The sequence below is a fragment of the Callithrix jacchus genome, chromosome 1 (assembly GCF_049354715.1).
Source record: "Callithrix jacchus isolate 240 chromosome 1, calJac240_pri, whole genome shotgun sequence".
Lineage (NCBI taxonomy): Eukaryota > Metazoa > Chordata > Mammalia > Primates > Cebidae > Callithrix > Callithrix jacchus.
In genome coordinates this window covers 130,222,415-130,248,837 of record NC_133502.1, presented here as the reverse complement: position 1 = coordinate 130,248,837, position 26,423 = coordinate 130,222,415, and the positions used below count along the sequence as shown (strand labels likewise).

At 34.7% G+C, this 26,423-nt stretch overlaps 1 long non-coding RNA gene across 1 annotated transcript in view; it reads left to right on the top strand.

The window, feature by feature from the left end:
* The window catches only part of LOC128928683 (uncharacterized), a 299,314-nt gene that overhangs the window by 146,872 nt on the left and 126,019 nt on the right, over positions 1–26,423 (top strand). Inside the window, exons 3-4 of the long non-coding RNA XR_008474116.2 lie at positions 16,605–16,747; positions 21,346–21,439. This is a non-coding gene — a long non-coding RNA (uncharacterized LOC128928683). The remainder of the gene's footprint in view (positions 1–16,604; positions 16,748–21,345; positions 21,440–26,423) is intronic.

Here is a 26,423-nt window from a genome sequence, read left to right as displayed (position 1 = left end):
AACTCATAAAATGGGAGAAAACATTTTTAAACCATTAATTTGTTAAAGGATTAAGATACACAATGTATAAAAAACTCCTACAATTCAATAGCAAAAAAAAAAAAAAAAAGCCCAGATTAAAAAATAAAGACTCTGAATAGGTGTTTCTCTAAAAAAGACAAACAAATTGTCAACAGATATGAAAGGTGCTTAACATCACTAGTCATCAGGGATATGCAACTCAAAATCACAAAAGATGTCACCTCACAGTTGTTAGCATAGCTACTATCTAAAAGTCAAAGTACAGCTAATTTTGGCAAGGATGCAGAGAAAAGGGCATCCTTGCACTCTGTTGGGAAATGTGAATTAGTACAGCCTCTATGGAAAAACAGTATGGAAATTCCTCGAAGAGTTAAAAGTAGAACTGCCGTATGATCTAGTCATCTCATTTTTGGGCATATATTAAAGTGAATTGAAATCAGAATCTCCAAGAGATATCTGCTTTCCCATGTTCACTGATTGTAGTTATGAAATAATCAAGTTATGAAACCCAAAACACTTTAGAATCATAGTGAACTGTATTTAAATTCTGGCTCTGGCACTTCTTTGGTTTAAGTATGTCACAATTTCTCTAAGCCTCTTTCCTTTTCAGTAAAAATGGACAAAAGTTGTTTCCTCAATGGGTTATTTTAAAGATTAAAAATAATGTAGCACTTTGCCAAGCACACGGTTAGTACTCAAAACTTAGGTATTAATTATCTAGTGATTGCTACTGCTATCATATAATTTGACTTCTTTGGGTTAAAAAATACCCTACAAATACAAAGAACTGACCATTATTAGTAGTAAAGTCTGTCCATATAGAATCAGATGAAGTTTGGTGGAGCCTTAAGGAGGTCTGATTTTAAGAAACTTACCCAAATGGTAGGACTTGTAAAAAAAAAAGAATCCACATTTCTTAATACTAAGTATCCTACTCTTTCCATAAATCCTGACCTTTGAATACACCAGAGTATATTAGTGACTCTTAAAAATATGTAATTTCTTATATGTACCAAGTGATAAGGTGTCTCTTCTTTGCCAGATCACATACCTATTAACGCTGCCAGTGACTACTGCTATAACTCCTTACCCCATCGAGAATAGATTTTCAGACTGACAGAATATTTTAATCCATGTTTCAAGAAGGAAATTAAGACAAAAACCTTCAGTATATATTTTGTTCATTTCTGGTCATTTCTTATATTATTAATAACTGATTTTCTGATACTTTTGGAAAGTTGCAAGATGATAAAGTGATACCAGGCTTGAAAATTTGGAAAATAGAATTCTATTGTATCTTTAGGGTAATAGCTTAACATCAATTCCATCTTGCACTTTAGATGGTCTATCTTCTTTTCTCTCTGCTTTTTCCTCTTCCTCTCTCCTGTCGATCATAAAATGTTAGTGTCTACATGTCATACTTTATTTGAGTTTCTGGAGTTATATCATCATGATGAATATAGCAAGGGTTAATGCCCTGAAGAAAATCATCATCTTTTGTGGGGAAACAAACAAACAATTGGCTCACCATACCCTGTTGTAACAACTATTAGGTTAGCAGTAAGTAGTGGTATTAAGAATGCATACAGGTCAAATGCTTAATTCATGTGTGGGGTGTTTCTGTTCACTTTGCAATCTGATTTTACAGCTTTTCCCACTAAAGTGGTAGTGTATATGGCCTTGCCTCTTGAATGTGAGTTTGGCCTTGTAATTTGCATTTTGTAACAGAATGAGATAAAAGTGCCACTATGACAGTTTTAAGCTTCAGCCTTAAGAAGCCTAGCAAGTTACTGCTTGCTTCCATGTACTTCTGCCATTCCATGAACAATGCATGCCCTGGTTAGACTGTTGGTTCCAAGCTAGATGATGTGGTTTGTATCATCTAGCATATTGTTTGGTTTTGGTTCCAAGAGAAGGATAAAAGATGCATGAGCAAATTTAGCCAAAATCTCCAGATCTACTCAGCTGAGCTCAGCCCGTATCAGTCAACACCCATTTGACCCACGGATTCATGAGCTAAATAAATGCATATTATTATATGCCACTCAAGTTTTATGGCTATTTGTTACTTAGCCTTATTATATCAATAGGTGACTGGAAAATAAAAACGAAAAATTAAGGAGATGGTGCATAGGTTAGAAAGACACTGTAGAAAAGAAGACAACATAAGAAGGAGGAGATGGAGAATGCTTACATTCATATTACCAGGGAGTTTGATGGGCCAGGAACACAGTTAGAATCTGACCAAATAATGGAGCTAATACATTTTATGCTGAGTTGCACAAACACTCTCTGGTCATAGGGTCTTTTACAGGTGTATATATACATATATATACACACACATATACAGGTTTATGTATAATATTTTAGATATGCATATTGTATACATATAGTTAACTATATGTATATAAACACTAATCAGAAAGGAGCAGCCCATGATCTAACTAGCCCTGCCTTTGGGTAAGTTCTGCGTAGCCTTCAGGAGAAGATTCTGTGTTAGGAGAATAGTTGTATTTGTCTATGATACTAATTTTACTGACCATAGAAATCCGTGTATTTTCTTAGACCTTATAGCTTACCAGAAGGGTAAAGCTCTAGATGTTGATACCGCCAATTTATTTCACCTCTTCTACTTACTGCTAATAGCTATATGAAAAGAGGCCCCAGAATTGGGTAATACAATAGTAGAATTTATTTTCCTGATGTGGGAATTTTTTGTTATTGGTTTTGGTTATAAGATGTAACAGTTTTCTCTTTGCTGCACTTTAGTTCTACCAAGGAGATTACAACACAATCAAAAATGTTTAAGAAGATACAATAGGTGGTTAAAACTCTATACTTGAATCTCTCTTTCTCTTTTCAAATGACTGAAAGTAAATGCCAACTTCATTTGAAAACTTTCATAATTTGTTTTGTTCAGAAATAATCTTGCTTTTCCCTGAGATCCTCAAGATTTTATGCATGTCTCCTTTATAGCATTTCTCGCCTTCTAAGCTGTGTCATGCCTTCTCTCCACTTACAGACTGTTAATTCCTAGAGAACAGAGACCATCCCTTGTCTATTAGATGTGGTTTGTATCGTCTAGCATATTGTTTAGTGTGGGCTCAATTAATACAGTAATTTAACGTAGTGCACCTGCCCTTCTCACAAACCTGCAGGGGACCCATGTACCCAAATTCTAAAACTTTTTTATTTCCTATTCAAGTTGGAAGCACTGTTTCCTACCATTTGGGGAACACTTTTTCTGGGGAGAGGGATATAACCAAATCAAAGTATAATTTCAGTTCTGATTCAATTTGGGCTTCTTTCTTGCTTATAGACTTAGTCCAAATTCATTTTGTATACTGTTTCTTAAAAAAAAATTGGACTTGATTTAACACATTCTATAGTAAGAAAGGCAAAACTGCAATTTCTCATGATAGAGAAAAACACAAACCAGTGAATACTTGATAATTTGCCCCGTGCAAGGAAGATGCCTGTTATGGAAACCAAAACTAAGTGTGAAAAATCTAACATTTAATTTCTTAAAGGAAGGCCATACTTGTTATTGCTGGCAAAGTTATCCAGACATGAGGAGTTGTGACATGTTGCATCAAAATGTATATTAACGCCCTTTTATATCCGTACACAAAGGCGTCCAACTGAAGTCATTCATTCACAAAGGAAGATTCCTGGCGAAAATCATATTTATATTATTTTTGCATTAAAAATTAGAAAAATGTTGGCTGAATTTTTAAACATATTTTTCCAATGCATTTTGATGCTTCTAGAAACATAATTCCACTGTAAAATCTGAGTCAATGGTTCTAAAAATTTCAGGAACATAAGCTTCAAGTGGAATGCTTATTAGAAATGCAAATTCTCATATCGCACTTGACATATTCTGCATCTGCCCAGGAAATGACACTTTTAAACAACCACTGCAGGTGATACTGCTATAGGATATTGTAGGTTGTCCATGGACCACATTTTGAGACAAACTGAATTCCCCATGATATATGCAGATAAACATAAATCACTGGATACTGACAGGAAAACATTCTTTATTAGATATCTAATAGCTCACAAGCTCTAGTAGTGGTTACTATTTAAAGTATTTAAAGTAACTTCCTGAAAATAGAAGTGCTGTCTTCGAGACACTTCTTTGGGTTTCATTAGAAATGAATCAAGAGGGCAAGTAGGTTCTTACTATAAGTCTCCTCAGCCATCTCTATAGCTTTGATCCGATCAGTTTTACCTTAGTTTATTTTAAATAAATTATCCTATGTAAAACAGTATATTCACCAAAATTTGTTTGGAAAAGGATGAAATATAGTAGCATGCTCAACAACTAATGTTTATTTTATTTTCAAAATTTTACAATTTTTTTAAGGCTGGGCACGGTAGTTTACACTGTGCCCAGCACTTTGGAAGGCCAAGGCGAATGGGTCACCCGAGGTCAGGAGTTCGAGACCAGCCATGGCCAGTGTGGCTAAACCCCATCTCTACTAAAAATACAAAAATTAGCCAGGCGTGGTGGCACGTGCCTGTAGTTCCAGCTACTCAGCAGACTGAAGTGGGAGAATCATTTGAACCCAAGAGGTGGAGGTTGCAGTGAGCCAAAAGTACCCCACTGTACTCCAGCCTAGGTGACAGAGCGAGACTCCGTATCAAAATATATATGCATAAAAAAGTTTTCACATTTTTGTGTATCAAAAAATAAAAACCATCTCTGTATTTTAAGTAACAATTTGGTTCATTTCCAATTTTTTAAGCTTTTCTTCATCTACTTCTTTTTTTAAAAAAATAAAGCCTGATAGAACATATACACATTCAATCTCTTCCTTTCATTATTTTTTTTTTTGCTAAAAAATATGTATCAAAGTTATATCACCATGGTACCATCCATTCTTATTTCCTGGTGTTATCATTAAGTTCTCTACCATTTAGTTTTTGTGGTAAGTTGGCTTCAAGGATAAAACTCAGAATATGAGATCCTGTACTTTTTTAAAGGAAATGTCTACAAGCAAAATCAATTACTATAAGCCATAGATGTGAGAAGAAAAAAATGTTTCTTTTAAAACCTAAATTGATGACTCTAAAAATTAAAACAAAGCTGAAAGAAATATATATTGAGCACCTAGTATGTGACAGGTGCTGTGGTGAACAGAAATAGCTTCACATCAAATGCCTAGTTGTGTTTAGTTAAAAGAGAGACTAATGGCAAGTATGTCATGTGCCATGCTTGAAACTTTCTTAGCACGTCTCTAATCCTTACAAGTCAGAGCAAACTATATATAATGGATCTCATCTATGTTACAAAAGTCATACATGTTTAAAGATATCTTCTTAATGTAGTTTCTATATGTAACTTAATACATATGTTAGCAGTTATATTATGGTGTGGAGATGTAAGGTTGGAGCCATTCTACTTTGGTTTAAATATTTGTTTCACCAGTTACTAACTTTATGCCCTTGAACAAATTAGTGAGCTTCTCTAATTATCAGTTCTTTCCCTGGAAAAACAGAGCTGTAAATGGTGTGTATCTCAGAAGGTAGTTAAGAGCCTCAATGAGATAATCCATTTGAAGCAAATAGTCAAGTGATCTGCATAGAGCTAACACTTCATAAATGTCACAACTATTATTATTTTGTTACTATATAGAAACCTACTCTGAGATAACTTTTCCTCTGGGATGAGGAGTGTAATAACTGGAAGAGGATAGGGTATTTGGGGAATACTTTTATTTCTTAGTCTTTAACGTCTCTGTTAACATGTGTGTTTTGCTTTTGCAATTTAAACAATAAATTTATTTTTAAATGAAAAGTAACATTATTTTCAAACTTAATATGATTATGATTATGGAAAATGTCTAATAATTTATGCCTTTTCAGATTATATGTATTTTAAGACACCAGTGCTATTTCTGTAGATTTCTAAACCCTAATTAGGGGGCTTAATGTTAGATTTATCTTTTGATGTTTATTTTCTTTCTTAGACAATAATTTCCTTTGGGAACAGATAATATGTAGCCTCCGTACCTGTACATAATAGATACTTTGGAAAAACATGTGGACTAATACAGGTTCATGAGTGCCAAAGATGTACCATTTAACATCTCTACTTATTAACTTGAAATTAATAAAATAATCATACATGGAGATGTTAAAAAATGATGTCTTTTAAATTCTGACATAGTTCCAGAATTTACTTTTTATATTTTGTTTCCTTTTCTTTCCCTTTTTTCCTGAGTGGAGTGATACAATGGAAAGCACAGAAAGAGTGAAGTATCAACTTAATTTTTTCCATAAAAATGATAAATCTGTTACTATGAATAAATATTAGTCCAACTAATATATTCCAATGACCTGGCTAAGTTACACGTTAGTTACTAGACATAAGAGGGAGATATGGGATATATTTGTAGTTATTACCATTATATATTCCTGTATATAAATCTCAACAATAATTTCAGTGGGATTTTGGCTGAGGGAAGACAAATGTATGCATTTGGCTTTTCTTGAACCTGAAAATCAGACATTGTTTTAAACAATTCAAACTGACTAATCTAATGGATGTCAGATGAAATCTTATAATATATTAAATTTACATGACTTTGATTACTGGAGGCACTGAACATTTTTCAGTAATTTACTCAGACCACGTATGTGTTATACTTTGTGAGAAGCAGCTTAGCTTCATGGTTGACTCAGGCAAAGCAGCTGTTCACAGCTACATAAAAATAAGTGTTGCCAAGCTCAGGTTTCACAGAGCCTTTCTTTAATGCTTTCTATTCATACACAATCTTCCTGTTAAAAGAAATACTTCTAAAAAACAGAAAAGAAATTTTTTTCACAGGTTTTTATGTTGCATTCTTCCTGAAATTTATAAGCATTATTAATATTCTTTACAAATCTTAGTTTTATTGAGGATACAAAGGAAGTCTTCAGAGAGTCTTACTCTGGTGGGCCATCAAATATTCCGAATTAGTTGAACCTGAATCAATACATTTTAATAAATAGCCTCCAATAAGGATCATTTTCCTATGTATTAAACTAGTTTCTGTCATGTAATTACTGAAAGCAAATTTTCCCAATGGAAGTGGCAACCACATCTTTCCAAGGTGCAATGACAAAAGTGTTGACATCATCCTTGAAAGCTTCTTTTCTTCAACACTTTCCATTAATTCATCAGTTTTCATTAAAATAGGTTCACAAACTCACCCTTTTAACCTCTGCTAATTCTAACCTTTTTTAAGCGATTAACTGCCTTTTTTTTTTAACCCCTGTTGCCAAGGCTGGAGTGTAATGGTGCAATCCTGGCTCACTGCACCCAGGTTCAAGCTTTTCTCCCACCTCAGCTTCTGAGTAGCTGGGACCAGAGGCAACTGCCACTACATTCAGCTAATTCTTGTATTTTTTGGTAGATATGGGGTTTCATCATGTTGGCCAGGCTGATCTTGAACTCCTGACCTCAGGTGATCCACCCTCCTCAGCTCCCCACGGTGCTGGGATTACAGGCATGAGCCACTGCTTCAGGCCAAGTTAATGTCTTCTAATGACCCTCTTGCTTCAGCATAATTCTCCAGACAGCAGCCAAAGTGATTCTTCTAAAACTTAAATAGGGAGAATCTTTCCACCCTATTCTAAAACTGCAGTGTTTCCCTTTCCACTTAGAATACAATGACCTACAAAATCCCATAGGATCTGGTACCCCATTCTCTCTGTCTTCCTCTCTCGCTCTTTTCTCATTCCCTCATTCTCTTTTAATCACTCTTTACTGTCCCTTGAATATGCCAGGCATGTTTCTATTGCAGAAATTTTGCACTGGCGATTTCCTCTATCTCCTTCATTACCTTCAAGTCTTTGCCCAATTATAACCTTCTCAAGGTTGGTCTCAGACCTGACAACCCTCTTTAAGTCAGAAAGCCCCAAGCTCCTCTCCAACCATATTTAATCCCTAATGCTTTTCTATCATCTACCTCTGCCTCAGGTTTTTATCATCTTCAAATGAAGACAGAAAATTTGAATTATTTTGTCCACAAATGTATCTTACATTACCCAGAAGAGTATCTGGTAAATAACAAGAGTCCCATAACTAAACCTGGGACAAGACCACTTGATGCATGTCATATCATATCCCCAAGTACCTTTGCTAGATAGATGCATGTTAATGATTTTTATGTTATAGAAATAAAACAGATATATTGTTACAATTGTGGACTCTATCAGAACTTCTGCTTCCCAGAAAATGAAAATATTTATCTTCCTAATGTATGATTTGTAAAATTGAAATACTTTTTAGATAAAAATAATAAATAGTGGGAGTGACTTTGAGTACTTTTTCCACAGAATTATAAATTTTATGTAATAATTATATTTTTGAGTAAATGCATATATTGAATTAACTTTATCATTGGATATACAAAATGTATTCTAAAGCCTTGGGATAATAGCTTCCATGCATCAGTAATATTTAGTATTGAATTAAAGTTAACTAAGTCACAAAAATCAAGATTGCTACTTTAGATCAGAAGAACAAATATATATTTATATTTCTACTAATATTTGATTCAGATAAAAAGCTACTGCAAAAGGCATTTGCAAAAAATATAAAAGTTTGTGTTTAACATTTGTGTAAACTGTTTCTTGAAGTTAGAATTATATTCTGATAATTTCATGCCCTCAACTTGTATTCAGGTAGACCAAATGGCAGTTGAGCCCTTGGATTTCAAGATTCAGTGTGTACTTTTGTAGAGGGGTGTGTGTGTGTGTGTGTGTGTGTGTGTGTGTGTATGTGCACACATGTATGTGAGCATGTGTATATTCCCAATTTCTACAAAGTATCTTTTCTAGTCATCTATCTAAAGCTTTTCCAATTAATAAACAGAAGCAACATCCTACAATAACAGACCATCCCTTTCACAGAACATATAAATGACAATGATGACACTTATAAACTTGATAAGGTCACATCTGTCAGAATAGATTGTTGCTTTCTGCCAAGTTTCGGTTCTATGTCTGTCTCTTTCTCTTTCCCCTTCCAGTATTTATAGGCCTAGAATAATCCTACATGACTGTGTCATGCACTTATCTAAAGCCTAATAAGTATAATTTAGTTTGAAGAAAGATTTATGCAGGATGAACCACAATAAGTAATATGTATATTTAAGTGTATCTTTGCCAAAATGTAATGTTTATCAGAACTAAGTGAAAATTCTCCTTTAGTTACTAACCTTTGAAAAGAATTTTAGAGCACACAGCTGTTAGAAAATGATTAGAATTTATCAAGGAATATTCTTGTGACGTGCAGTCAGTCTCAAGATGTCAAAAAAACAGTGGCTGGGCTGAGAAAACACATCTTTGTTAAGTTGTGAAAAGATCTTTCATGACCATAGTACAGTCTGGGTGTCATGTTCAGGAGATGCTGTAGAGATTAGCTTTTTATTCAGTGCTTCCATTGAAAACTTCCATTTTCAGTTTAAAAATCTTGCCACGGGAAAATGAATATGGCTGAATGGAGGGATTGGTTCTGCCATTCATGTACTGTGGGCTGGCATTCAGAATGTAAAGAGAGAGGGCAAAAAGGAAGCAGAAGATTGAGTATGATTCCCATTAAGGGGGCTGGGCGCTACCTTTATCTATAGCCATAGTTTATGGCTTGTGGTGCTTTAGCAAGAGGTAGAAAGAAATGCTAGTTGATTGTGAGATTTTGTTTCATCCCATTTTTGTACTGATACTATTCCCATCACATATTATATTTTAGTTTCTTTCTTTCCAACTTTTCTGTCTCCAGTCTGTCTCTTAACCTTTGTAAGTCTTTCATCATATGTGCAGTCATGTTTTCTGTACTCCATCTTCTTCTAGTCTTAACTCTCCACATGCCTTCTTCAGCTTTCTGTTTCACCTCTATCCACTATTATTCACTGAATTCCCTTGGGATGATCTTTGGTGTCTTCCTCTTCCATTTCCCATATCCAATTATTTGCTGAGTCTAGTATAATGCATCTCTTTAAGGCCTCTTACCTCTGTTATCTTCCTTTCTTCTGGCTGTTCTAATATATTTTTATTATGATTTGCCGAGAATAGTGAAATCGTTTCGCGGTGGTCTTTCTGCCTCTTCTATTTGCCCTAAACAAAACAAGCTAAAACTGACCAATTACAAATATTTATTACTGAATATCTAATGAAATTGGTACATGACTTTCAGTCTTCATTCAAAATATTTACAAGGGCCAAGCAACTTTCTCACTTTTTCAACTCTTATTCTCTCTAATTTAGTTGAACTTCTGGTTACTCCAAGTTTCGGTATATTTGAACTTCTACTCCATGATCTTTTGTCTTCTCTTTTTTTTCTGAGTCTAAATTATGTTAAATTCATAATATCCATAAATATGGACTTCTCTTCCTTTAATCCTTCATGCTAATTGTGGGGCGACTCTTGAAACAAATGTAAGGTTTTGCTTTGTTTTAGAATTCCTTCCTCTCTTGCCCAAATTCCCACTACAATAATCATTTTGAAGTCAAGGGCGTTATATTGCCAACTGTTATTTTCACCTTCTTTAACTTAGCACTATGCTTTGCTTTAGGAAGGAACTCAACACATTTTTATTTGAATTAAGCTGCCCCGATTTAGTTCTAAATCCATTACATTGGATTGAGATAACTTAATACTTCTGGCTTCAGAATAACTTCTGTAGCTGCCCTTAAGCCCTAGGAAAGTATGTAGACATACCTCCCTATTTTAATATATTATGACCAAAGTAATGGGACAGTTTTGGTCTCCTGCCAGCTGACTTAACTTTGTCCAAAAATACGTAGCCCTAAAGACCTGTCACTAGTAGCTCATAATCACTCAGTGTTTTAACTGGTGTGATCACTCAGGTGTTCCTTTGCTAGATCTTACTTCTAGGGCAGTTTTAAGCCATGAGGCAATAAATTCCACTGCAGATTGGATATATCCTGCTAGGCCCCGGAATGCCTTAGATCCTGGCAGATTAGGAGAGTTAGTCTAAAAGTTTTGTGGCATTGGTTGACATACACACTGCTATGGGTTTTATTGATAATTGTGAAAAATTCAAAATTTGTATATTCTTTGGGGATTCTGTTTTTGTTTTTGTTATTCAGGATCATCTGTGAAGCACTGACTTTCTAATTTTTAAAATTTTCTTGATATAACTATGTATCCTCTGATATTTGACCTTTTAATTAGTGCCTTATAATCATCAATATATGTAGATCACATGCCTTTACATGTCAATAAAAGTAGAACAATGGAACCAAAAACTAAATGGATTATGATAGTCATTACAGAAAGAGTAAAATATTACAAACTGGACTAGTAATGAGTGAATGAAAAACTAAGGACTGTCTAAAAAGGAAAAGAAAAAGGACAATTTATTTTTCTCACATTTGACTAATTAGTTGTCAATCTTATGTCTTATTATACTTAAATTTGAAGTCAGAACTGTGCATAATAAGACATTTGATTGACAATACAATTTTTTACACATGGATGTGATGTTATACTCATGAGTAACTGGGTATTGGATTGACATATAAAAAATGTCAATATATCTTTATATTTCCAACTAAGAGTTAATATCCAAAAGGAAAGATGGTCAGCAATCATTTGATTATGCATTGTTATCTTGTTCTTATTTCTTTTGGTTAATATGTAGTTGTCATAAAATTAATTTTACTTAATATAGATTTTAGAGGATCTTATAGTATCAGCTATAAGAAATTTACTTAAACATTGAAGTATATATACTGTGAAACTTGATCCCATTCCTTGATATATTAGAGCCTCATTACAATATAATTTGCTTTGTATGGATTCAGACATAGTAAAAATAGAATGCTGTTCTGAAGTATAGCAGCCAATTTAATGTGAATACAAAAGTATTAGACTGAGACACCTCAATAATAGTGTTATTCAAAGTTATCATTAGATTTCTTTATGATTTTAATTATTTTAAATTGTGTTTCAAATGCTAAGTAATAAATAAGTCATGGAATTATCCTTGTTTTGAGTAAAAGTCTGAATGTATTCTCATTTAAACTTGGACATTTTCAAAGTATTTTTTAAAGCAGCAGAGAGTGTTTTAAAGTATGTCAATAAGTATCACACCAAAGCAGTATGCCCTGGTTAATAAATGTTGACTTAAACAAAATTGAACATGTTTCTTTAGTGCTAGACTTCTCAGAGTGTTTGAAATGTTAATGTGAATGTGAATATAAAAGTATGGAAACTAACATCATGTTCCCCAGGCTTCTTTGAAGCAAAATCTTCCTGGGAAGCATCAAGTGGAAGCAAAAGAGATTTTTTAAAAACACGTTTTGGGAAATACTTCTCTGAGCATTTTTTTCCTTTGAGCTCCTGAGGATGGAGAATTTACCTGAGGACAGGACAGGGAGCTTCCATTCTCTTTTCCTTACAATCTTCACCACAGCTTGGCCAAGGATCAGACAGTGCTCAAAATACTCATGTTAAACTGGACTGAACTTTATTCGGATGATAGCCCTCTTGGTACAAAATAAATTGGAGACGAAAAATGTTTCTATAGACTGTAAAATATTTACAAAATTTAAGTAGAGCACTGAACATTGATTATGTTTGGCAGGTCATGGTTCCTCACTTGCCCCATCTCTGGTAAGTTTGTGACATTAGAAATGCAAAAACAGACGTAGGTTTTGTAGGTTAGTTCTTTGTATGGGTACATTAGAAATTGTTAACCTATATATACTATATTAACTTAGTATATTAAAAAATTGTTTTTCAAGGAATTAACTATTCACAATTATTTTTAATACATTTTAAATACCTGTGCATTTTAAACAGGTTGGTAAAATTTTATATCAGTACAAATGTAAAGTCATGCAGGCCCAACATTCAAATTCAGGATACAGAGAATATCACTAAGATACTCCTCAAAAAGAGCAACCCAAAGACACATAAATATCAGATTCACCAAGTTGAAATGAAGGAAAAATGTTAAGGGAAGCCAGAAAGGTCTGGTGACCCACAAAGGGAAGCCCATCAGACTAACAGCACATCTCTCTGCAGAAATCCTACAAGCTAGAAAAGAGTGGGGACCACCATTCAACATTCTTAAAAGAAATTTCAACCCAGAATTTCATATCCAGCCAAACTAAGCTTCAAAAGTGAAGGAGAAATAAATACATTACAGATAAGCAAATGCTGAGAGATTTTGTCACCACCAGGCCTACCTTACAAGAGCTCCTGAAGGAACCACTAAATATGGAAAGGGAAAACTGATACCAGCCACTGCAAAAACATACCGAATTGTAAAGACCATCGACACTGTGAAGAAACTGCATCAACTTACAGCATAATAACCAGCTAGCATCACAATGACAGGATCAAATTCACCGCATAACAATATTAAGCTTAAATGTAAATGGGCTAAATGCCCCAATTAACAGACACGGAATGGCAAATTTAATAAAAAGATCCACTGATGTGCTGCATTCAGGTGACCCATATCACATGCAAAGGCACACATAGGCTCAAAATAAAGGCATGGAGAGATGGAGGACTATTTGCCAAGCAAAAGGAAAGAAAGAAAAAAAAGCAGGGGTTGCAATCCTAGTCTCTGATAAAACAGACTTTAAACCAACAAAGATCAAAAAAGATGAAGAAGGGCATTATGTAATGGTAAAGAGATCAACGCAACAAGAAAAGCTAACTGTCCTAATTATATATGCACCCAATATAGGAACACCCAGATTCATAAGGCAAGTTCTTAGAGATCTACAAAGAGACTTAGACTCCCACATAATAATAGTGGGAGACTTTAACCCCCCACTGTCAATATTAGACAGATCAATGAGACAGAAAATTAATAAGGCTATCCAGGACTTGAACACAGTCCTGAACCAAGTGGACCTAATAGACCTCTACAGAACTCTCCAACCCAAATCAGCAGAATATACATTCTTCTTAGCACCACATCATACTTATTTTAAAATTGACCACGTAATTGGAGGTAAAACACTTCTCAGCAAATGCAAAAGAACAGAAATCATAACAGTCTCAGATCACAGTGCAATCAAATTACAACTCAGGGTTAAGAAACTCACTCAAAACCACACAACTACATGGAAACTGAACAACCTGCTCCTGAATGACTACTGGATAAATAATAAAATTAAGGCAGAAATAAGTAAGTTATTTGAAACCAGTGAGAACAAAGACACAACATACCAGAATCTCTGGGACACAGGTAAAGCAGTGTTTAGTGGGAAATTTATAGCACTAAATGCCCACAGGAGAGAGTGGGAAATATCTCGAGTCATAGAGAGTTTTGCTTTGTTTTGTTTTTTCAATATATCCCTTTTCTTTTAGAACTTCAATAACTGGAAAAGATTTGTAGAATTTCTGCCTTCAGGTAGAATCATGTTAGATCATTCCTGACAGAAGCAAACCTAATTTTAATTCCCAATTGGTTTTACTCCCCCAGGTGAATTATTCTGTCCTCTTGTTCATACCTGATAAATTTCACTGTATACATTTTGATTATCTTCTCCTTCTAGGTTTTCTATAAGGCAGTTTCAAATCTTGATCCAAACTTCATCACTGGATTATAATGCCAAAGTCATTGATAATAAACCTGTAAAGCTCTGGACATGTAGTTATCTCTTTCCTCCAGGGACCAAGATTGGCCTCACTCCAATCATAAACACAATTGAATATGACTAGGAATAGAGGATTCTACAAATCAAACTGAACAAATTTTCATATTTCCAGTATGCAAGACATCATCACTATTTCTATTTTTTCATACATGTATATAATAACTAGAAGTGCTTGTTCGTCCATAATCCTTCTGGCCAGTTACCAGGGTAGTAGTTTGACACTGTGGGTGAACACATGGATACATCTATGTAATCTAACATCTGATTATCCAAGTTAACTCAGGCTATGGACCCAAGAGAAAATGAAGCCTATGAAATTTCTTGGCTTTATATTTGAATTATTGTTTCAAACTTAGAGATACATGGACATGGCTTTTCTGTAATGTCATGAACACTCATGAGTAGGATGCCTATGAGATTTTTGAGAAAATTATATCAGCATAAATGCTGCTGGCTTGGACTGAAAGGGACTTAGTATAAAATAGGCAATATAAAAATGATGCCAGTTGAGTCCAAAATTCTACTGGCAGGAAGAAGGATAAGAAAACCACTCAGCTGTATGCATGTCTTACTTCTCACAAATAAATGATTGCATGCAGAACTGAAAATGCGTATCGTGGAGCTGAAAGTAATGGAATTATTCCCAGGCCATGAGCCCTAATAAGTAACTTTGCAATATTTATCCAGCTGGATTTGGAATTGCTATGAACCAGTGACTCTTTTGGCCTACCATTTTTCTCTTTTTTGAACAAAAATGTTTATAGCATATAGAGCAAACACACTCTAAGGTGGTCCCATGATCTCTACCTCCTGGATGTTCATACCTTGTGTAATCTCTACACCTAGAGTGTGAGTAGAACCTGTGAGTAGCTTCCATCTAGTAGACCAAGACAAGTGTATGTGATGTTATCCTGCGATTATGTTTCATTTAAAAAATTTTGTATTGCTAGAAAGTTCTGTCTTGTTTTCTAGCTGGCTTTGAATATGTAAGCTGTTGTATGCTGCCTAAATAGAGGGCCATGTGGTAGGGACTGTGGGAAGCTTCTAGGAGACAAGAGTGCTACTAGCCAGCCATAATAAGTCCCAATGTCATATAACTGTGAGAAAATGAATTCTGCTAATATCTCAGTGAGCTTGGTAGTGGATGGTTCCCCAGCTGAGCCTCTGGATGAGAATTGATCCCTGGTCAACATCTTGATTGCAGCCTTATAGAGGACCCAGTTAAGTCATACCCAAATTGTTGACCTACAGAAACTAAATCAATAAATGTGTGTGTAATTGTTATGGACTGATTGCTTGTGCCCCTGTTCCCCCCTTATCCATATATTGAAATTTTAAGTCCCAATATAATTATATTAAAAGGTGAGGCCTTTGGTAGATAATTAGGTAATGACTAAAACCCTTATAAACAGAACTAGTGCACTTATGAAAGAGACCCCAGGGAGTTTGCTCTATGGACCCACTGTGTGAGAATAAAATAAGAAGATGGCCATGTTTAGATCAGAAATGGGCCATTGCCAAAAGCTGGACCTGCTAGCACCTAGATCTTGGATGTCTCAGCCTCCCAAACTATAAGGAATAAAATTTCGTTGTTTATAAGTCACCCAGTCTATAATATTCTGTTGTAGCAGCACAAATTGACTAAGACAGTTATTTTAGGAAGCCAAGTTGTGGTAATGTTTTATAAAGCAATAGAAAGCTAACATATTAGTTATACTGTTCCTATCCTGCCATTATATGTTGAGTGTCTCAGGGCAGGTAGCTTGTCTTTTCAGTTTCACAGGTCTATGTGTCAAGAGGACATGTACTTTGGATACTTCATCTGCATTGGGAGTCAATTTAGGTGAAAATATTCTGTACTCTGAGCTGATGAGGTAATGAGATGAGACCTTTGTGATCCTTGGGAGGGAATAAGTGCATTTTCTTTTTTTTTTTTTCTTGAGATGGAGTTTTGCTCTTGTTACCCAGACTGGAGTGCAATGGCACGATCTCGGCTCACCACAACCTCCGCCTCCTGAGTTCAAGCAATTCTCCCGCCTTAGCCTCCCGAGTAGCTGGGACTACAGGCACGCACCACCATGCCCAGGTAATTTTTTTGTATTTTTAGTAGAGACGGGGTTTCACCTTATTGACCAGGATGGTCTCAATCTCTTGACCTCGTGATCCACCCGCCTCGGCCTCCCAAAGTACTGGGATTATAGGCATGAGCCACCGTGCCCAGCCTGCATTTTCTAAGTGGGAAGAGTGTGAATCATTGACTGTCATCTTGTAGGCTAGAAAATACATAATCTCTAAATTTTGTTAGCATTTATTCTACTTAATATTATAATAAATTATACTTTATACTTATATCTAGTATGTGTTTTAATAATTTCATTCCTCATTTTGACCTATGCAATTTCTGTTAGGATTTTAGTAGTTGGCCTGAAGATTATGGCATGTACCTTTGAGTTATTAAATAAAATGTAAATTAAAATTCATTCTACTTCCTAGAAAATGCAAACACCATAGAATGTTTTAACTGCTTTTATACTGTCTTTCTGTCTTTTGCACGGATTATAATTACATACACTTAATAACACTAACATACATATTTACATATTTAAATGTTTCAAGATAGTATTATAGTTTTATAAGTAAAGTTTTCTTATTGTTACTCATAATTTTTAAATTAGTTTTCTTTCTGAATTTCTGAGCATCCAACCAAATCATTTTTCTGTCTGCAGAACTCTTTTTCTTTAGATCAGTTTTGCTTTCAGTTTTTGGTTGCCTAGTATTTTACGTTCATTTTCTGAAGCATATTTTAACAGAATATAGAATTCTAAGTTGTTTTCAGGTTTCTTTTTTTTTTTTTTTTTGCTTTCAAAGAGAATTTAATTATTTGCTTCTAGTAGTCACTTAGATTGAAGCCATATTACTTTCATTTAATCAGTGATAAGTCTTGGCTTAAATATTTGTAAGAAGTGATTTTGTTTTTTGAATCTCTAGCTTCTAAGATGTAGATCTTTGAAAATCCCAACTGAAACCTTGGCCGTTTGCTAGGAAACTTTCTTCTTGATGAGATCCAAACTCTAATACTTTGCTTCCTAAAATTCTACTGAACTTCTTCGTTTCTGTGTCTGCTTTCTCAGTTTCTTAGCTTTTTGGTTTCTCAGCTTCTTACATTCAAATTATAGCAAATATTTTTATAGTAGATCAATATAGTAGATAGCAAGTATCTACTAAATATTTAGTATATTTAGTAGTATAATCTATATAGTAGATACCAAGTATCTGATTGTAACGCTGATTTTTCCTTCTTTCTAGGATCTTGTATACTCTAGTCTTCTGCTTTAATAAATCACCAGTGTCCTCAAATAGAAGATATTTCTATTATTCTAGTTTTAAAGATTTTTCCAGTAGGAGATCTGGTCTGAAAAAAGCTATCACATCATGGCTGGAATTAGAAAAATCTTCTTTTCCACCAAGCCCACTGTAATCTTACCTTTGTCCTTACAACTAATGAAATGATGTTTTTCAAGGTTTTCAATGACATCCATATTGCTTATTCAATTAATTTATTATAATACTATCATCTACATATTTTGATACAGTTAGTATTTCTCCTTGAATATCTTTCTTCACTTGGTTTCTTGTGTACCACGTTCTCCTTCTTTTTTACCTCGTACCATTTTGTTCACTCCTTCTCACTCTTTCCCACTGATTTCCACTCTTCCTCTATACCACAGCTCAGCAAACTTTTCCTGTAAAGGGCCAATGCTAAGTATTTTAGGCATTGTAAATTACATAGTTTCTGTCTCCTCCTCTTCTTTCTTTGCTGTTTCTGCTACCACTAATGTCTCCTCCTCTTCCTCTTCTTCTTTTTTTTGTTTGTTTTCACAATGCTTTAAAAGGGGAAAAAAAAGCAGCATCACCAAACAAAAACTCCTAAGGACCATACAAAAACAAGCCATCCATTGGATTTGGCCCACAGGCTATGATTTGCTGACTCTTGCTAGACTTTTAACCCTGGAGCACCCAAAGTGCAGTTCTTGAATTCTTTCTGTTTTTTATCTGCAGACATTACCTTGGAGACCTCACCCGGTGTCATGGTTTTAAATTACATTTATATACTGGTGGCACCATGATTTATGATGGAAGCCAGAACTTCTCCCTGAAGTACAGACTCACTTGTCTAATTGCTTAATCAAATCTCCACTTGGGTATCTACCAGACACCTCTAACTTTACATGTCCAGAATTAAACTTCTTATCTTCATGGCTTCCAAAATGCCTTCATTGTAGTCTTCATCATATCAGTTAATTCCCCCTAAGACCACTTCTTACTTAGGTTGGATTTCTGCCAGATTCAGATCCTGAGAATGATTTGAGTGCCAGCAGCGTTTTGGGATATGAATCCAGGAAACTATGGTAGGAAGTGGGGAAACAAGATAAGAAAGGGAAGGTAGCTAGTAAGAGGTACATAATCAAGGAAGTCGTCACATGGGCAACTTGTGCTAAATTGCCCTGGGGAAATCTGGAGCTCTTGTAAAGTACAGGCGGCAGCTTCATTCCCCACTATGGTATTTATATGACAACTGCTGTCTGTTATCGGTGTGGGTGCCTGTCCAAGGGGAGAAAATGAATATTGCTGGGCTTCTACATGCATGGGAGAAGTTAGCTCCAGTCCCAGACAGCCTTCAAGCAAAGAGATGCTGATGCAAGCAGTTAGAAGTTAAATGGCATGAACTGAAATATAAGATCCAGGGAATATGGGCAAGGCACTGCTGTTATCTTCTGTACCCTTTAATGCAAGCATGGTTCTGAGCTGCTATTATCTCTCTCTAGGCAGTTGTCACCTATCTGGTGTCTAAATTTCCACTTTTACATTCCTTCAGAAGGCTCTCAACACAGCAGTCAGAGGGATGCTGGTGAAACCTAAGTCAAATTGCATCTTTTCCCTGATCAAAACCCTCTGTTGGCTTCCCATATTATGCAAGATAAAAGCAAAGTCCTTGTCATGAGATTGCAAGTCTTATAAGATCTGCCTCAGTCTCTCTGATTTCCTCTCCTACCACTTCTGTTCCCTACCATTTTGATCCAATGAATGGGCCTGTTTAATTTTTAAACACAAAAAAGCAGGCACTACCTTAGACCTTTTCAATCATTTCCCCTTCTGCCTAGAAATCCCTTCCTCCAAATAGTGCTATGACTTTCTTTACCTCTCACTGTTTTTTGTTTGGTTGGTTTGTTGGTTGATTGTTTTGGAGAGGAGTCTTGCTCTGTCACACAGGCTGGAGTACAGTGGCTCAATCTTGGCTTACTGCAACTTCGTCACTTGGTCACTTGTGTTCAAGCAATATTCCGACCTCAGCCTCCCAAGTAGCTAGGATTACAGACATACACCACACCCAGCTAAATTTTTTTGTATTTTTAGTAGAGATGGAGTTTCACCCATGTTGGCCAGGCTGGTCTCAAACTCCTGACCTCAAGTGATCCACCTGCCTCGGCCTCGCAAAGTTCTGGGATTACAGGCATGAGCTACCACACCCAGCCATCTCTCTGATCTTGACCTCAACATCTCCCCAGTTTGTCTATTAATCTCAAAATTACCTCCATTCCCTTTCCTTTTGCTGCTTATTTTTTCTCCCTTACCTTTATCATTATCTAACATGCTGAATATATTAAAATTAATTTTGTTTATTCTCTGTCCATCCTCTACAATGTGAGCATCACCAGGACAGTTTTTCTCTGTTTGCGTTATTCACTTCTTTACCTTTGGTACATGAGAGTCAATCAACATGTTTTTATTGAATTAATGAACGAAGCAGTTTAGAACATAGTTACTGAAAATGACCCAGAGGTTGATTTTTAATTTCTTAAGAGGCAAAGTAACATTTTTCTTGGGAAATTTAATAGTCCAATTTAGTAAAATAATGTTTTTCTTTTAACATAATTGTACTGTAATTTCCTTCAAGTCATGATGTGGTCAAATTTGTGGCCTTAATCCCAGTATTGTTCAGTTATGCTCCTTTAGTACATGATATGATATTGATTATTAAGATACACTTTGAAAGCCAGATTATTTTTAAAATTGGGATTTTTCCAAGAATCCTTTTATACATTACAGGTTTAATACTATTTTATCCATTAAACAGAAGAAGGGTAATCTGTTTGGCATACCACTGTCCTATTTTTACAAAAGCTTTATTATACTAACTACATTTAATTTTTATCTTCATATGACATATCTTCTTATAATTGTGTTGGACATTTTGGAAAGCTTCTGAATCAAGTTGACAAATGTGGTTTGGCTGTGATGTTTAGTGATTTTATTTATTTTTATTTGACTATACATAGTTATCTTTTTCAATAACTTGACATTTCTCTAATTTTCAAATAATGCATGCTTGCTGTAAAAGACAAACAATATAGAAATGCATCAAATAGAAAGTAAACATGGTTCTTATTCCTGCTCCACAAAAATGGTTAACCACTTAGTATATATGCTTACGTATATACTTAGTTTATATGATTTCTTTCTAGGCACATAGAAGTGTATACTGTCGATATTATTTTATATGTTCACATAGGTATGTGTACCTTGATGAACATAGTACTATATGATTTATTATTTATTTATTATTGTTGTAAGAATATTTAACATGAAACCTACCTTCTTAACAATTTTTTTTTCCTGAGACAGGTGTTCACTGGCACAGTTTCGGCTCACTACATACTTGTCCTCCTGGACTAAAAACATCCACCCATCTCGACCTCCCAAGTAGCTGAAACCACAGGTATGTGCTGCCACACCCAGCTAATTTTTGTATTTTTCTTGTAGAATCCAGGTTTTGCCACGTTGCCCAGGCTGGTCTTGAACACCTGAGCTCAAGCAATCTGCCCACCACGGCCTCCCAAAGTGCTGGGATGATAGGCATGAGTCGCCATGCCCAGCAGCAAAATTTTAAGTATGTAATACATTAATTTTAACTATAGGCACAATGTTGTGCAGCAGATCTTTAGAATTCATTAATTTTGTATGACTAAAATTTTAGTACTCTATAATTTAAAAGTAATAATTATGACATTGATGAGATTGACAATCCCATTTGCATTGGTTACTGTCATCAGATCTGGATATACTTTTGGATTTTATAGATACTTATTTTTATTCAGATATGGTTTCATATACATAAATATTAAACTATGATTATACCATGACTCAGGGATAAATTCTAAATAGCAGCATATATGTTGAGAAGGCAATACAATAACTGTGAAAAAATAAGTTGTCCTATAGTGTTTGAAACTTGACAACTATAAAAATGGTGAAGACTGAAGAGAGATAACTTGCATAAAATATAAAGAAATCCTAACCATTTTTTAAAAGAACTGTCTTTTTAAGATGAGTGAGAAGTAATAACTTATAAAGAATATAGCCACGAGCAAGTCATCCTATCTTTTCTTTCATAAAGACGTATGTCATAATAGATCAACTCTCTGCCTCTACTTTATATATTCAATGTATATTTTTTCCTCCTCTATTCTTTGGGACTGAAATTACTTTAGAGAGTAGTTAGAGAAAATTGAAAGTGGTTTGGAACGTGTAAGAATACAAAGTTCAGACTGCCGTGAAACCTTTATTAACTTGTGAATTATGTCATCTGTGAAATAACAATAGATGACAAACTGAGCAGTGAGCAGAATGAAAGCATCCTTTTCTTTTAGAAAAATAAAATAATCTAGTTTCTTTTTGGAGTTGTGATCAGCTTTAGATTTTCAGTGTTTGTTTTGCAAAGATTTAATACACCATGAAGTATATCTTAGATACAATGAAGATATTATCTTTAGTAGAGTCTGGGGTTCAAGTACCAGTTTCTTGTATGTTAAATCTGCTTGGGTTGTCTCATGTTAGGAAAGAAATCAGTTTGTATCCACCTAGAAATTTTACTAAGAGACAGATTTCCTTTGCCACATGTATACTAGATTTTCTGATAAAGATTTTTTTAAATCAGAAATTCACCATGTATTATTGCTAATACTTCCCACTTGATATTGAATCATTTTCTCTTAGATGACTAATAAACATCTCATACCTGAAATCTCCAAGACAGATCACTTGTTTTTCCCCAAACCTGTCTCTCCAAGTTCTGTGCTTCACAGTAAATAATGTCACCATTTATCAAGATACCTAAGCCCAAATTCTGAGAGTCATTTTTTATTCCTCCCTTTTTTTACTATAAACAATGAATACGATATATAAATATGTAAAACAAAATATATTAAAATCTAGCCTCTTGTCTCTGGACCTTCTACAAATGCTCTTATAATTGTGTGACTATCACAAAATACGTGAGCCTCTGGTTAGTAGTAGAGGGGGATGAGTTAGTAATAGAGTGAAGATGAAATCATGTAATTATAATTTAATTATAGATTCAAGATATATACTTTCATTTCTGCTTTTCTATCTTACCTACACAGAATAAACTCATCTAAGTGGAGAACTGTTTGATGTGGACACTGGGAGATGTGACAGCTTTTTTTCTCCTTTTATTTTCTCCCAACCTGCTCTTCCATTATTGCCCCTTTCCTTTCCCGCTTATGAGAAAACAAAAACAAAACATCGGACATTGACCAACCTACTTTTGGATGATATACTCTAACACCATAGCATTATTTTAAATAATGATTAACATTATACTGTTCTTTGTGTTTCATTCTAAGACAAAATTATGACTGCTTTATGGTAAAAAGTTGTATCTTCACCAGATAAATGAAAATACTTCCTGTCTATTTCCCCTGGCAAAATTGCCTATTCATATGTTTGTAAGCCTTAGAGCCAAATATTCAGATAAACATTAATTAGAAAAGATACTAAAACAAAGCACTTTTTAATACCACCTGATATTCTGAGGGTCTTTGTTGAATTATGACTCTTTATACCTCAGAACACCTTACAGCAGAATTCATGGGTCTTCAATAGTTTGCTTTCAGAAATATTTCTGAAATGTTTCTTTGTGTTGGATATGTAATTAAGCTTTTAAAAGTCACATGTGTGGAATATTTTTTGCTAAGAGATTATTATCTTCATCCTCCTTTAGATTCTGGTTATCAGACAATCTAACTCTTGGAAAATATCTGTTTTATTGGTTTACAGGTCTGTGTTCAGTCTGGCAGTCAGATTGCACATATCTGTTAGTAATACACACAGAATAATATGTCTCTGTGAAATAGCAGGTTAGAAGCAATCCAATTGCATTGTGTAGCACAGTAAAAATTAAACTGATATCTAGCAGAATTCAGCATTCTGTTTGTTGCACTTTCATCATAAACCTGTGTCAGCTTTATTCCTTTGGAAATCTCAGTCCAAATAATCTCTCCTCTGTTTTGAGTTCTATTTATTTTCTCCTTGGGAAAAATGACCACTTTTCTTCTTTCTCCCATGAACTATGAGTGTTTACAGTATATAGTTCAATTTATGCCTTCTATTTTATAGCCTTGTGATTAATTTTTCAAATTCAATATTTTCTCCTTGTTTACCCTTCAAGTAGCCATCCAGAAAATCCTAAAGGATAGTCCATAAAAGTTGTATTATTTAGAAAACAGAATATCTATCCATAACCCCAGTCAATCACACTTATATAACTGCATTTATTTTTGCATGTTCCCTTCTCGTCTTTTTTTCACATCAGTCTGTTTACATGTGTCACTGATATTATTCTGAATTTTCACTTGGCAATATTTAATACACATTCTACTATAATCTTTGTAATAATTACTTTTAATTTTTAATAATTTTTTGAATTAGTATTACCTAATAAGAAGCATCTTGCCTTAAATTTTTCAATAATCACCGAAAACATTTTAATTCCTGTTCAATGTTCCATGTAATATATATGTCATAATTTAAGGAGCCAGTTCCTTGATGCTTGTTATTTAGAATTCTTCCAGTTTTCTCTGTCTTAAATTATGCTCCAATGAAAAGCTTTCCTATCTATGGAAACAGACACAGTAAGAAAGAGAGAATGACAATGCTATAAAATGTTAGCATTTGGGTAGTAGGTGAAAATTATAGAGAAATTCTTTGAAATATTTTTTGTGCCTCTTCTAGAATACTAGAATTATCTCAAAATAGTATAAAAGTGTATTTGAATCAGTGGAATCATTGGGTCAAATGTCACATACATGTTGAAAACCTCTTACATATTTTTTATACCAGTAAATGGTACAACAGTATGTGAATATCTGTTTTATTGCTCAATTAACAAGTGATCTATGAATAATCCATGTAAAAAAGAGATTTTTACTCTTTGCTGAAATTCAATAACAAGTTCTGTATTGGAAATGGAAGACTGTGAAAATGTAAATAGTGAGAGATAAGGGGAGAGGGAAGAGATACTGCATTTAGAGGAACATTCATGCCAATTTTTTTTCCAGTTGTCTTTGCAAGTACTCACACAAGAGAACAAGAGTGAGAATAACAATAGATTGATTTCTTTTTTCCTTTTTGGTGAGTTTCTATCTGGCATATATTTTCAGTAAAGGAACCCCACTATTTTTAGTAAGATTTGTGACATTAGTATATGCAGAGTCATAGAGTCAACTAATTTAAAGCAAGTGGGACAAGAATTTAGAGATTCCCCAACCCGAGTCTCACGATTTTACTGATAAAAATATGAAAACCTAAGATAAAAGGGGATAGTTAACATTACAAAATTAATCAACAATAGAGCCATTTCATTTTTTTTTATTGTACTTTAGATTCTGGGGTACATGTGCAGATCATGCAGGATTGTTGTACAGGTACATACATGGCAAGGTGGTTTGCTGCCTCCATCCCCCCATCACCTATATCTGGTATTTCTCCCCATGTTATCCCTCCCCAACCTCCCTACCCCCTGGGGTCCCTCCCCATCCCCCCTCAACAGACCCCAGTGTGTGATGCTCCGCTTCCTGTGTCCATGTGTTCTCATTATTCAACACCCGCATATGAATGAGAACATGTGGTGTCTGATTTCCTGTTCTTGTATCAGTTTGCTGAGAATGATGGTTTCTAGATTCATCCATGTACCTACAAAGGACATGAACTCATCATTTTTATGGCTGCATAGTATTCCATGGTGTATATGTGTCACATTTTCCTTGTCCAGTCTATTATTGATGGGCATTTGGGTTGGTTTCAGTTCTTTGCTATTGTACTAGAAATTCCGTTTGACCTAGCAATTCCATTACTGGGTATATACCCAAAGGATTATAAATTATTCTGTTATAAAGACACATGCCCACATATGTTCATTGCGGCACTGTTTACAATAAAGCCATTTTTATAACAGAATTCTCTTTACTAATATCGCTGGGCTTTTTCTATAAATACTATCATCTTAGTGATATGATTTGCCTCTGTATCCCAATGCAGATCTCACCTTGAATTGTAATAATCTCCATGTCAAGGGTGAGACCAGGTGGAGATAATTGAATTGTGAGGGTGGTTCACCCCATACTGTTCTTGTGATAGTGAGTTCTCATGAGATCTGATGGTTTCCTAATGGGCATCCCCCTTCACTTGGCTCTCATTCTCTTTCCTACCACCCTGTGAAGAGATGTCTTCTGCCATGATTGTAAGATTCCTGAGGACTCTCCAGTCATGCAGAAATGTGAACCTCTTTGCTTTATAAGTTACCTAGTCTCGAATATGTCCTTATAGCAGCGTTAAGAACAGACTAATACACTAGTGAGTCTGTTGAAGGACAACACATACTACTATTGTCATGTAAAACTGAC